This window comes from Dromiciops gliroides, chromosome 5, assembly GCF_019393635.1.
Source record: "Dromiciops gliroides isolate mDroGli1 chromosome 5, mDroGli1.pri, whole genome shotgun sequence".
Lineage (NCBI taxonomy): Eukaryota > Metazoa > Chordata > Mammalia > Microbiotheria > Microbiotheriidae > Dromiciops > Dromiciops gliroides.
In genome coordinates, this window is record NC_057865.1 from 17,529,160 (window position 1) to 17,540,599 (window position 11,440).

An 11,440-nucleotide genomic window follows, 5' to 3' on the forward strand; every position below is an offset into this window, starting at 1 on the left:
CTCATTGCTAGGGGATGGATAAATGCATTGCCCTGGACTCAGAAAAAGAGCCACAGACATCATGGCCCTGACCCTGTGTATGCTGACAATCATGACACCTCAGGCACTGTTAGCAAATGAAGTCTCTCTCTTTGAGCATTATTAAAGATTTGTGTTTTTTTGTGGGATTTTTGTTTGTTTGTTTCGTGGGAGAGGGAATGAGGTAAAGGAAAAAGAAATGTCGTCGAGGGAATGCTCTAACTTGGTCCCCCACCCCACGTTCTGCTGGGAGAGGGTGTGAAAGCCGGCCTGCTTCTACAGGCACGCCATTTGCAACAGTTAAGAACCCTCCCCATTGAATAATAACGGGATCTTACATCCTTGAACTAGTCTATGAAGTTTTCAATGTACAATGAAACCGAGGAAAACCCACTAATGGGGCCACATTCAAGCTGAATGTATGATCTTTTCAATTACACACCAAGGTGTAATCATGGATTTATGGGCAGATTATATGTGTGTAATAATTATATGTGCATGCACATATGCACTGCACACACGTGTGTATATATCTCTGTAGATACACACACACATTCATACACAGCGGAGTAGTCTACAATAGCGGCAGGCATGAAGGGAATCGACCCTGGATCCCAGGTACGAGGCGGATCCTTTGCCCCTGGTCAGACTGACTGGGTCACATACTCAGCACGCAAGGCTCCGAGCTCTCTCAGACACAGCCTGGATTGTCCCAGGGCTTCTTGACTCACCTTTTGCTCTGCTAGTACACCTGTCCCGAGCGAAAGGCGAGCAGCTTGCTTCGGCTTTCCCTGTGCCTGGGCCTCTCCGGCTCTCCCGGAGCCAAGTAGCCCTTCTCTCTTCCCTCTGCCGCCGTTGCTCCCCTCAGCGCTTGGTCTCCCTCTCCTTCTTCTCCCCGGCGCCCACTGACTAGCTCCTTCCAGCTAAAGCTGCCCTTTGTACACCTTCCTGTGTCCCTGCTCTGGCTCCTGGAAAAGGAGCGCAGCCATAAAAATAACCGTTCGATATTAGTTTTTATGGTTATTTACACTTGGGTCAGTGCGAGGGGAAGATCTGACGCTTCAGTCATTAGTCAATCCCCGAGCCTCAGGTTTTTGATATTCGCTTTATAGATTAAGAAAGTCAACGGAACAAGGAGAAATCGTAGCTTGCCGGGCACACTCGGCCAGGGTGGGAAGAAAGGGAAGTGAAGAGGCCAATGATGTCTGATTCCTTTCTTCTTGGCTTTCACCGCATTAAACGCTCGACTCGAGGCGCTGGTAAATGGGATTTTTTAAAAATCTGAGTTCGTGGCGAGAGAGGATTCCCCTCCCCACCCCACCTCACCCCCCCCCCCCCAGCATCGGCCTTAATTTGTGACTTTGCGGAGAAAATACAAGGAAAGGTAACTGCAAGGTGTGGGAGTATAGGGTGTCTCGGGGGACGGGGGGGGGGCGATGAAGGAGGTGGAAGGTTCATTATCTCCTGACTTGTTCGGTTACAGTCTCCAGAATTGAGGAGAAGCAGAGAAAGGGGGGACTCCCCCTGTGAAAGCGAAGAGCAAGGCCGGCAAAACCCGGGGATCTCAGGCTCCTTCATGCCTAGCCTGAAATGACTTTAGGCTCCCCCTTATCAAGATTATACAGTGATGGGCGGAGGATTTATGCCACCCGTTTCCCCAGGGACGTCCAGCCTTTAATCAGGCATTTCTTTTTCTGCCCAGGACCTTTCACAATGATTAAAGCCATTCCCCAGCCGTCTTGATGCCCTCTGGTGAAATGTAGTCAGATATCAAAAACCGAATTATTTCCTCGCTTGAAGACCTGTTTCCCCGCTTGCCACGCATGTACACACGCACACACAATCCCCGTCTAAAACGGTAAAAGCTAAAGAGATGTTAATATAAATAATCCCTTGGAGGGAGGCGGGCAGGAGATTTTCTTTAAAAACCCCCTTCCCAACCTCCATTTTCAGAAGTCAATGTACTTGCAATTGATTTTTTTTTTTAAACACCCAGCTTTTTTTCCCTTTGGCATTCTTGGAGCAGATAAGCCGGTTTGGCCAGTTGTGACTGAGTTCATTGCTGGCCCTAATCCTCTGGCTGGGACCCTTCCCCAGCAAACAGAGAAGGGGGGTTTAAAAGGCGTTTTTGAAAACAGGAAGAGGAAGAAAACTGCAGTAAAGAACCTTAATCTAAATCCCCGAGCTGGGCCAAGTGTCACCCCCACCCCCAGTGAATGTGGTTATTTAGTCCTTGTTTTCCAGTGTGTGGGATTGTTTCAAATGCCCTCTGTTTGTGGTGCTTTAATTACTTTTTTTTTTTTCCTGATGTCTTGTTAAATAGTTGGCTGGGTGGATGCTAAATATGCAACCGCTTAAAGGCACTTGAATGGGGCTGTTGGTTGCAAATTGTGAGTCTGTAAATTAAGCAACAGTAGACATTATAGGCACAGATTTCGTATAAATATCTCTAACAACTCCAGCTCTAATGGGTGTAAACTCCAGAGAGACCCCACTGCTCCCTCTGTCCTGGGAGCCTGGCCCTTGGTCCACAGTCCTCCAGTTACGACAACTGGGTTCAAATGGGGGTGTGGGGAGGCCTTTGTTGGATTTCTCCCCCGTCTTCGGAATGGACAGAAAACGAGAGTAGTCTGGGGTCTGGGAAGGGGCTGGAACAGGGAGATGAGATTTGGAAAGGGAAAAGGGAAGTCTGAGAAAGGGCGCTGGAATCAGAAAGAGGAACGAGAGGCAGGAAACCAGACTGGCAGACCCATCAAGACCCACGGAGAGGTAGAAAACTAAGTTCTGAGCAGAATAATATTTCTTTTCCATGCATGCACGCACCCATGTGCATGCGTATCTGTCTGTCTCTATCTTCCAGCCCCTCTTTTTGTCTCTCGGTCTCTGATTCCAAGTCCATACAAGTCTTTTGGGCAAACAAAGTCGTAGAAAATATGGCCTCTGGAGGCCCAGGGCATTGCCACTGGGGTCAGAGTTAGGGAAGGGCCTTGACCAACCCTTCTTGAGGCTTTGGGGAACTGGGAGGAAAATAATTAGGGCTTAAAGAAGCCACGTGGGGTCTGGAGTGAAATGCTTTTGCTAACTTCTCGAACAAATCCCTGAATGCAGAGAATTCTGTTTAGCTGGTGTGCACTGCAGCTCCAAGGCTGCCTTCCTGTAGTTTAAACATTCCGGCTCTGGAGCCAGGATCGGCACCTCCTTTTTTACTGTGGGGTAGGTAGCCCCTTGGTGCCTGCTACTAATTACCTCCTTTCAGCCACTTTTTAAAAAGCCATATTTCTTCAAATTTCTGGGACATAATGTGAGGTTATGTCAGGTCATGGGACCCTCGCCTGGTGCAAAGTAATTTGATGTCACCGAGAGCGATCAGACTCATTTGTCACCGTGAGTAAGAGAGGTAAAAACAGCTTCATCCAGAATGCAAGGGGAGGGTGGGAAGTTTTGTGGAGGGGTATTTATTTCAATCTATGGTCAGCAGCTCCAGGCTGGACAGTGGGGAGTGGGGAACTAAGCTCAGCTTTTTGCCCTCCCCTGCCCCTCCAACCCTTTGAGTTCTACTCAGCTTTGCCCTCTGGCTCAGCACCATGCCTCTGACTGGAGCTCCCAGAGGAACGTTAGGCTCTGTGCCCCATGAACACTAGGACTTAGCACCCTGGGAAACTGAGGAAAGCCACTGAGGGCCTTGGCACAGCAAGATTTATGTCCAGCTTGGTCCATCACAACCCACTCAGCTGCTCAGCTGTTGCCATCCTTTGTCTTCAACTCCAAAAGATCTTCCAGGCATCTTCCCAATAGTGGAACAAGGGTTATAAGATGGGCTGAGGAGAGAGGGCCATGCCCCTGGGAGGGTCATTCTGATCCAGATGACAGCTGACAATGGGAACAGAGAATGAAGTCTAGTGATTTGGGTGTGTGTGTGTGTGAGAATATTCCTATTTAACTCCCACATTTCCAGTTATACTCAATTGGAAAATGTCAGAAGGGAACCTAAAATGAAGAAAGACTTGAAGAGGGTCTAAACATCACTCAAGATTCACCTATGGCATTTGAATGGTGATAGGGGCTATCTCCACTTCCCTCAGCTCTATGGAATAAGTTAAACCTGGATCAAGAACCGCAGGGTTCTTATATGTCTTATATATCTTATATGTCAGCATCCTTTGGGGATCACAACTTCTTACTGGCAAGTCACCAATAATAAGACAATTAACTTGGTGAGCCAGGATTTCGACAATGATTTTTGATGTCATATACTTCTTAGATTGATCAATGAGTTCATAACATCATCTGTGTGGGCACTCCCTGCTCCAGCAAAGGTCCCAGGACATCCATGCCTTATTCTGTGCTATATTGTTCTTCCACAAGGCTTTCCTAAAAGCCTCCATAATGGATCCAATCAACAGGCTGGAATCTTTCTCTGTTGCTTTTTTTCTTTGTTTCTTTGTTTCGTAATACCTTGAAATCACCAATGCATCTTGTTCTTTTTTTTTTTTTTTTTTAGTGAGGCAATTGGGGTTAAGTGACTTGCCCAGGGTCACACAGCTAGTAAGTGTTAAGTGTCTGAGGCAGGATTTGAACTCAGGTACTCCTGACTTCAGGGCCGGTGCTCTATCCACTGTGCCACCTAGCCACCCCTTGCACCTTGTTCTTGATACATGGCTAACCCCATCATAAAAAAAACAAATTGATATTATTTTCTAATTCTTGGAAGGAAGTCATAGTGGGTAGTGAGCTGAAACCTACTGGCTCTCACCCTTCATATTTCTTTTTAATATTAATTTTGTTTACAATTAACAAGCATTTATCTTCTTTCTTTCCCTGCCCCTCCCCAACTGAAAAAGAAGAGGGAAAAAAGCTAGGCAATAAATATGCATAGTCAAGCAAAACAAATGTTGTTTATGTCTAACAATGTGCATTTCATTCTACATATTCCTCTGTGTCAGGAAATGGATACCATTCCTCAATTATCTGTTCTCTGTGTTGCTTGTTGTTCAGAGTTCTCAAGATTTTCATATCTCTTCATTTTTACAATTTTGTTGTTAGAGTATAAATTGTTCTCCTCGTTCTGCTTACTTTGCCTTCCACCAGTTCACAGGAAACTTCCCAGTTTTCTCCAAACTCATAAATTTGATAATTTCTTACACCATGACAATATACTATTACATCCATATTCCATATTTTGTTCAACCCATTTCCAATTGAGTAATGTCCCCTTGGTTTCCAAATCCATGACACCACAAAAAGAGCTGTTATGTATATGTGTGCACATATTAGTCTTTTAGGGTATATACCTATTAATGGTATTGTTGGGTCAAAGGACATGAAGAATTTAGTAACCTTGGGATCTAGTTCCAAATGGCTTTCCAGAAAGGTCAATCCACAACTCCACCACCACTATGTTTCCATGCTTTTTTTCCCACAGCCAATGCCTCTAACATGTGTCATTTTGATTTGTGGTAAACTTTGTCAATCTGATGGGTGTGAGGTAGAACCTGACAGCTGTTTAATTTGCATTTCTCTAATTATTAGTGTTCTGGAGCATCTTTATATGGCTCTCCATAGTTTGTATTTCTTTCCTTGAAAACTGCCTATCCTTTTATCAACTGGGGAACACAACTCATCTCTATATTGACCCTTGGGACATCTGTCCTCTGAGTGTTCTAAGATATTAGATTTCCATGACTCACAGTTCTTAAGCATCACTAGGAAAATGCTGATGTTTAAAAAAAAATGAGCCTTTTATGTAATCCCTAGGGTTATAGGATTTAGAATGGGATGGAATTGTAGCAATCATATAGTTCATCATGAAGTTTCCCAAACGTGGTACCCAGAAGAATATGGTATGTTTTTCTTCATAATATAATAATACATTATTATGAATATATGTGCACATAATATGTCAAGTTAATTATTCTGTGATGAATAACCACAGCACTCTTATATTGCAAATCTAGTGTTGTTTTCAATTTAATTAACATTTATTAACTACATATATGCTAAAGACTGGGGATATAAAAGCAAAAGAAAAGTCCCTGCCTTCAAGAAACTTACATTTTACTGGAAGAGGGAAAAAATACAACAGGTAACCAAGAATGTAGAAAATACTATGAAGTACAATTAAGAAGGAGAGAAGATTAACACCTGTGGAGGTTAGAGGCTTTTTACAGGAGCTGGCGGCTGAGCTGTGTTTTGAAGGAAGTGCAGTGTGATTGGGTTTTAATGAGTATTTATTACATATTGATGTCAAGAAACATTAGTTTTAATATCCCATCTATCCTGATTAAACTGGAAGGGGGTAAGAAAATAGTGGAAGGCCATGGAGAGAGATGGACATTGGGGTCCTGCATTAATTTGCCTGCTACCTGTTTTGTGTTCTTTGTTTGACCATGTCTTAGCTTTGGAAAAGAATTCTGCTCTAAAGGGCATTTAAAGGTGTTGGGTGTGTGTGTGGGGAGGGGAACACCACTCTCTTTCTAAGTCTTCTTCTGTCAGGCCAAGAACAAGTCCCAGAGACCAAGACAAGACCCAGAATTTTGGGGAGGTTCTCATTGAGGTTAGGAGATAATGCTGAAGATCAAGGTCATGAGTCAAATGAGTTCAACCTTGGAACCTCCATCCTGGTGAGATGATGATCTGTCTAGCTACTGGGAAAGTCAGTCTACCACTGTTTGCCTACATACTTCTAACATTACTTTTTTTTTTCAGGGCAATGAGGGTTAAGTGACTTGCCCAGGGTCACACAGCTAGTAAGTGTCAAGTGTCTGAGGCTGGATTTGAACTCAGGTCCTGCCTACATACTTCTAAAAGGTTATCTTAAACCCTTAATTAAATCTCTAAAGAAAGTGGATGTAATGTTGGTTGGAAGGCACATGGAAATGAAAAGGTCTTTGTTGGCTCACAGTAAAGACAGTGGATGACTACCCCAGATCCTGATTCTAACATGGTGTCTAATTCCCAATTACCTCAAATAGCAGATCGTTAGGAGAAGGGACATTATTTGTCATACTAAGGGCAAGGACCCTGAACTCTTTCTACTGATCACCATTTTTAACTGTTTCTTGACTAACTTAATCCTTAGCTAAGATCTATCATAGAATATCCTCAGAGTGAACTACCCTAAAAATGCACCAGAAACACTCCCTTCTGCATGCCAAGAGCCTGTGCCTGAGGGAAGATGCAAGAGAAGAAAAAGGAGAATGAGATTGGGTTGAGATCAGAAGATGGAAGGGAAAGGAATGGAGGCACATGGTCAGAGCCCTTTGAGGATTTCCACTGAAACAAAATTGTTAAAACAAAGTACCACCTCCAAAAGGAGGCGTCACCTGATCACCACCCCAGTCATTATGCATGCTCCCTCCTCTTCTTCTTTAAATGATTTTGTATTCATGAGCCAATATTTGCCATTTACTCATTTGTGTAAATGTTGTTTTCCTCCCTGCTCCCAGTAAAATATAAGCTCCCTGAAATGGTATTTCCTAAAGGAGACCTTTCCTGTATCGCTAGCGCCTTCCCGCTAAATTATTTTATTTTTCGGGGCAATGGGGGTTAAGTGACTTGCCCAGGGTCACACAGCTAGTGTCAAGTGTCTGAGGCTGGATTTGAACTCAGGTACTCCTGAATCCAGGGCCAGTGCTTTATCCACTGCGCCACCTAGCTGCCCACCACCAAATTATTTTGTATTGGAGTCAGGATAATCTAAGGTTGAATCCTACCTCAGACCCTAGCTGTGTGATCTTGGGCAAGTTACTTAACTTTTGCCTGACTTAGTGTCCTCATCTGTAAAATGATGATAACAACAGCACCTACTTCCCAGTGTTGTTGTGAAGATAAAATGAGAAACTATTTGTAAAATGCTTTGCAAACCATAAAGCAAATTCTTTTGTTGTTGTTGTTGTCATCTCCTCCTCCTCCTCCTCCTCCTCCTCCTCATATTTTCCTCAGTAGAATGCAATATCCTTGAGAACAGGGACTGTCTCACCATTGTTTTATTTCCCGTGTCTAGCACAGAACCCGATATATAGTAGATGCTTAATCAATGATTGCGGATAGATTGATTGATTCAGGCCAGAGACTGTTTAATTTTTACCTGTGTATCTACAACAGTGGCACCTGGCACATAGTAGGTGATTAATGTTTGTTGAATTAGATTGAATGAGCAGCCCTTACTGGAGAAGATACGAGCTTTTAGGAGGCCCTAGTAGAAATGTCAAGGACTATTTTGAGGAAATGAAGCCTGAGGAGACAAGAACTTCCCAAGATGGTGGAGAGGGCTTCTTGCTCTCCCCAAGGTCTAGGGAAGGTCATTGCCAACAGAGTAACCTGATTGACCAAATGATGAGCCTGCAGTTGCCATCATTTCCCACTAGATGTCTTCCGAGCTAATGATAATTAAAAGGCACTGTCCTTTGGATGATGTTGGATTTCTTAGGTCTCTTTTGAAGTCTGGCACTTCATTAGTGAAACCAAATCCCTCTTCTTTTCTTTCCTAGACACCCCCTCCCAATTTCTGTTCTTTTCAAGAAGTCAGGCTAAAATCAAACGTGGGCTTGGATAGACAGCCCTGCATGGCTTCATGGCTAATGCCATTGGAATCTTTTTTATGACCTTTGATGTGTTTAAATAACATAGCAAGGCTGGGCACCCACCTTGGATTAAACTTTAATCATCTGAGCCCAAGGACGACCAGGTGGTAAATGAGTTTACTATGACATTGCTCCTTAGGGGACAATGCTCAATTCAAGGTTCAGTTTGTACAGTGACACAGGGTCCTGCCAACCCCTTGGCTCTTATCTGGAGTGAGACTGAGCCCCAATTACTGCCTCAATTAGAGGCAGTCCTGAGGAAGTAAATTTCTCATCTATTGGGTCAAAAACCCATAGACAGACAGACATCTTGAGTAACAATGTCACCTAATGACCACTTACCCACCATAAACATTAAGTGAAGTGTCAGGGCAGAAACTCAGGGCCCTTTCCATTTTCACTGGGAATTTGAAGAATGGTTAAAGAAATAGCCCATTGTAGTAATTTCTTTCAGCCATTGTCTGACACCATCAAGCTCACTTTGTAATACTATTCACCTTCATGCAGTCAGAATTCTTTCCCTTGAAAATACTTGGGCCACTCCATCCTCACTACTCTTTTAATTTAGGAGAAATCTACACACACACAAACACACAAAGACTTGTCAAAGGTCATCCCTTTGTTAACTGCCATTTTGTCGGGGATTAATTTCAGTCCTGGGTTTAATTCTCACTCACCTCTAAGAGTTGATAAAACCTAGAATTTAATATAGCATAATATAGCATATCATATCAGAACAAAACACAATATAATATGATACAAGGTGCATCAAGTCTCAGTGAAGTTTTCAGCTTGACTTCTGGGTACCTTGTATAATTTAATACAGTAGGATATAGTACAATATACTATAATATACAATCACATGACATGATATAATCTAATATAGCATATCACAACATAACAGGACATAATACAATAATACAATACATGATACAATACAGTATATCATATGTCCTAGTAAATATCTATTTACTCTCAACTGCATAGTTTTTCAATTACACACACATACACATACATATTTTGAGCAAATGTGCATTTTCATTACTGTAAGGAATATGTGCCTATAAGTATGTATGTGTGTATAAGTAAATGTATATATGTGTGTATATATTTACACATGTATAATTATATAATATTTTTCAATCTAACAAGGATTTGTTAGTCATCTGCTATTTAGATGTAGTGCTAGATGTTGGAGGGAGGGGGGGGTAACAGAAAAAAAATAAAAGCAACACTTGCCCCCCAAAAGCAGATTCTACTGAGATATGTGACAGGGTATTTATGCAGATAAGCAAGTATAACATGTACATGAAGTAGATACAGAGTAGTTAAAAGTGGTGAGAGGCACTAACAACTTTCTGCAAAGCCTTCCCTGAACTATACACTTTAATTCAAGCCCACAAGAACTTATTAAGTACCATGCTTTGGACACTGTGCTAGGGGACTGGGGATAGAAAACCAAAAATGAAAACAGTCCTTGCCTTCAAGGAGCTGAGGGATATATTCTTTTTTTGGGGGGGGGGGTATATTCTTTACATTACATTTATTATTTTATAGAATGTTTCTCAGGAGACCTGGATTCAAATTTCAAGTCTCACCACCACTCAGAGGGCAGGAAATGTCCTTTTTATTAATTGTAGTCCCCCAGTACCTCACACAGTGCCTGGTGGTCATAAATAAATGTTTATTGGATTGTCAAAAAAGAATATTCGATCTTTCATATATTGCATATTGCACACATATATGGAAGAACATTTGAAAGCTGTGTAAATGTACCTGTATGTATGAACACATACATGAATATATAGAATAGAATTTATATGTGTGCATGGATATATTATATATGGAATGTGTTTATATAATACATATATAAGTAAATGGATATAATGTATACAGCACAGGTACACAGGTGTGTAGATAGGTAGATAGATAGATAGATGATAGATAGATACTATCAACCTAGTACAATGGATAGGTTTTCTGTCTTGAAGTCAAAGGGCCTTGGGTTTTTCCTACTTCTTTCAGCTGGCTTTTTTTTGGGGGGGGTGAGGCAATTGGGGTTAAGTGACTTGCCCAGGGTCACACAGCTAGTAAGTGTTAAGTGTATGAGGCCAGATTTGAACTCAGGTCCTCCTGAATCCAGGGCCAGTGCTCTATCCACTGCACCACCTAGCTGCCCCGAGTTTGTCCTACTTCTTTGTTTGTTTTTTTTTTTTAGTGAGGCAATTGGGGTTAAGTGACTTGCCCAGGGTCACACAGCTAGTAAGTGTTAAGTGTCTGAGGCCGGATTTGAACTCAGGTCCTCCTGACTCCAGGGCCGGTGCTCTATCCACTGCGCCATCTAGCTGCCCCTGTCATACTTCTAACAAATACTGCTTGGGTGTGAATAAAACACTTAAGCTCTCAGTGGCTCAGAACACTCTTTAAGATTATGGATGACAAAAATTATTGGAAGGAGTTTCCAGGAGCGTGTACTGAATGCCCCCCAAATCATTGGTCTAGACCAAAAAAATGTATGTCTGGAATGCAATAGAGATGGAATCCCATAGGAACTTTCAAAGGAAGAAATCTGGCTTTGCACAGGTGAATAACAAGAGGGAGGAGGAGAGAAAGGGAGAGATACTTCAAGTTGAATGATAAATCCTTGTTTGTGTTATGATCCAATTCCTGGTGGAACCTGTGATTCTACTGAATTAAGGTACTCTCTTTACCTATATATCAAGCAATTGAGCAACAAGCATTTATTGTCTTTTGTGAAACAGACACTGTGCTGACACCTGGAATATGTATGTGTGTCTATGTATAATGTATGTGTGTATATAAATCTCCCATGTGTCAGA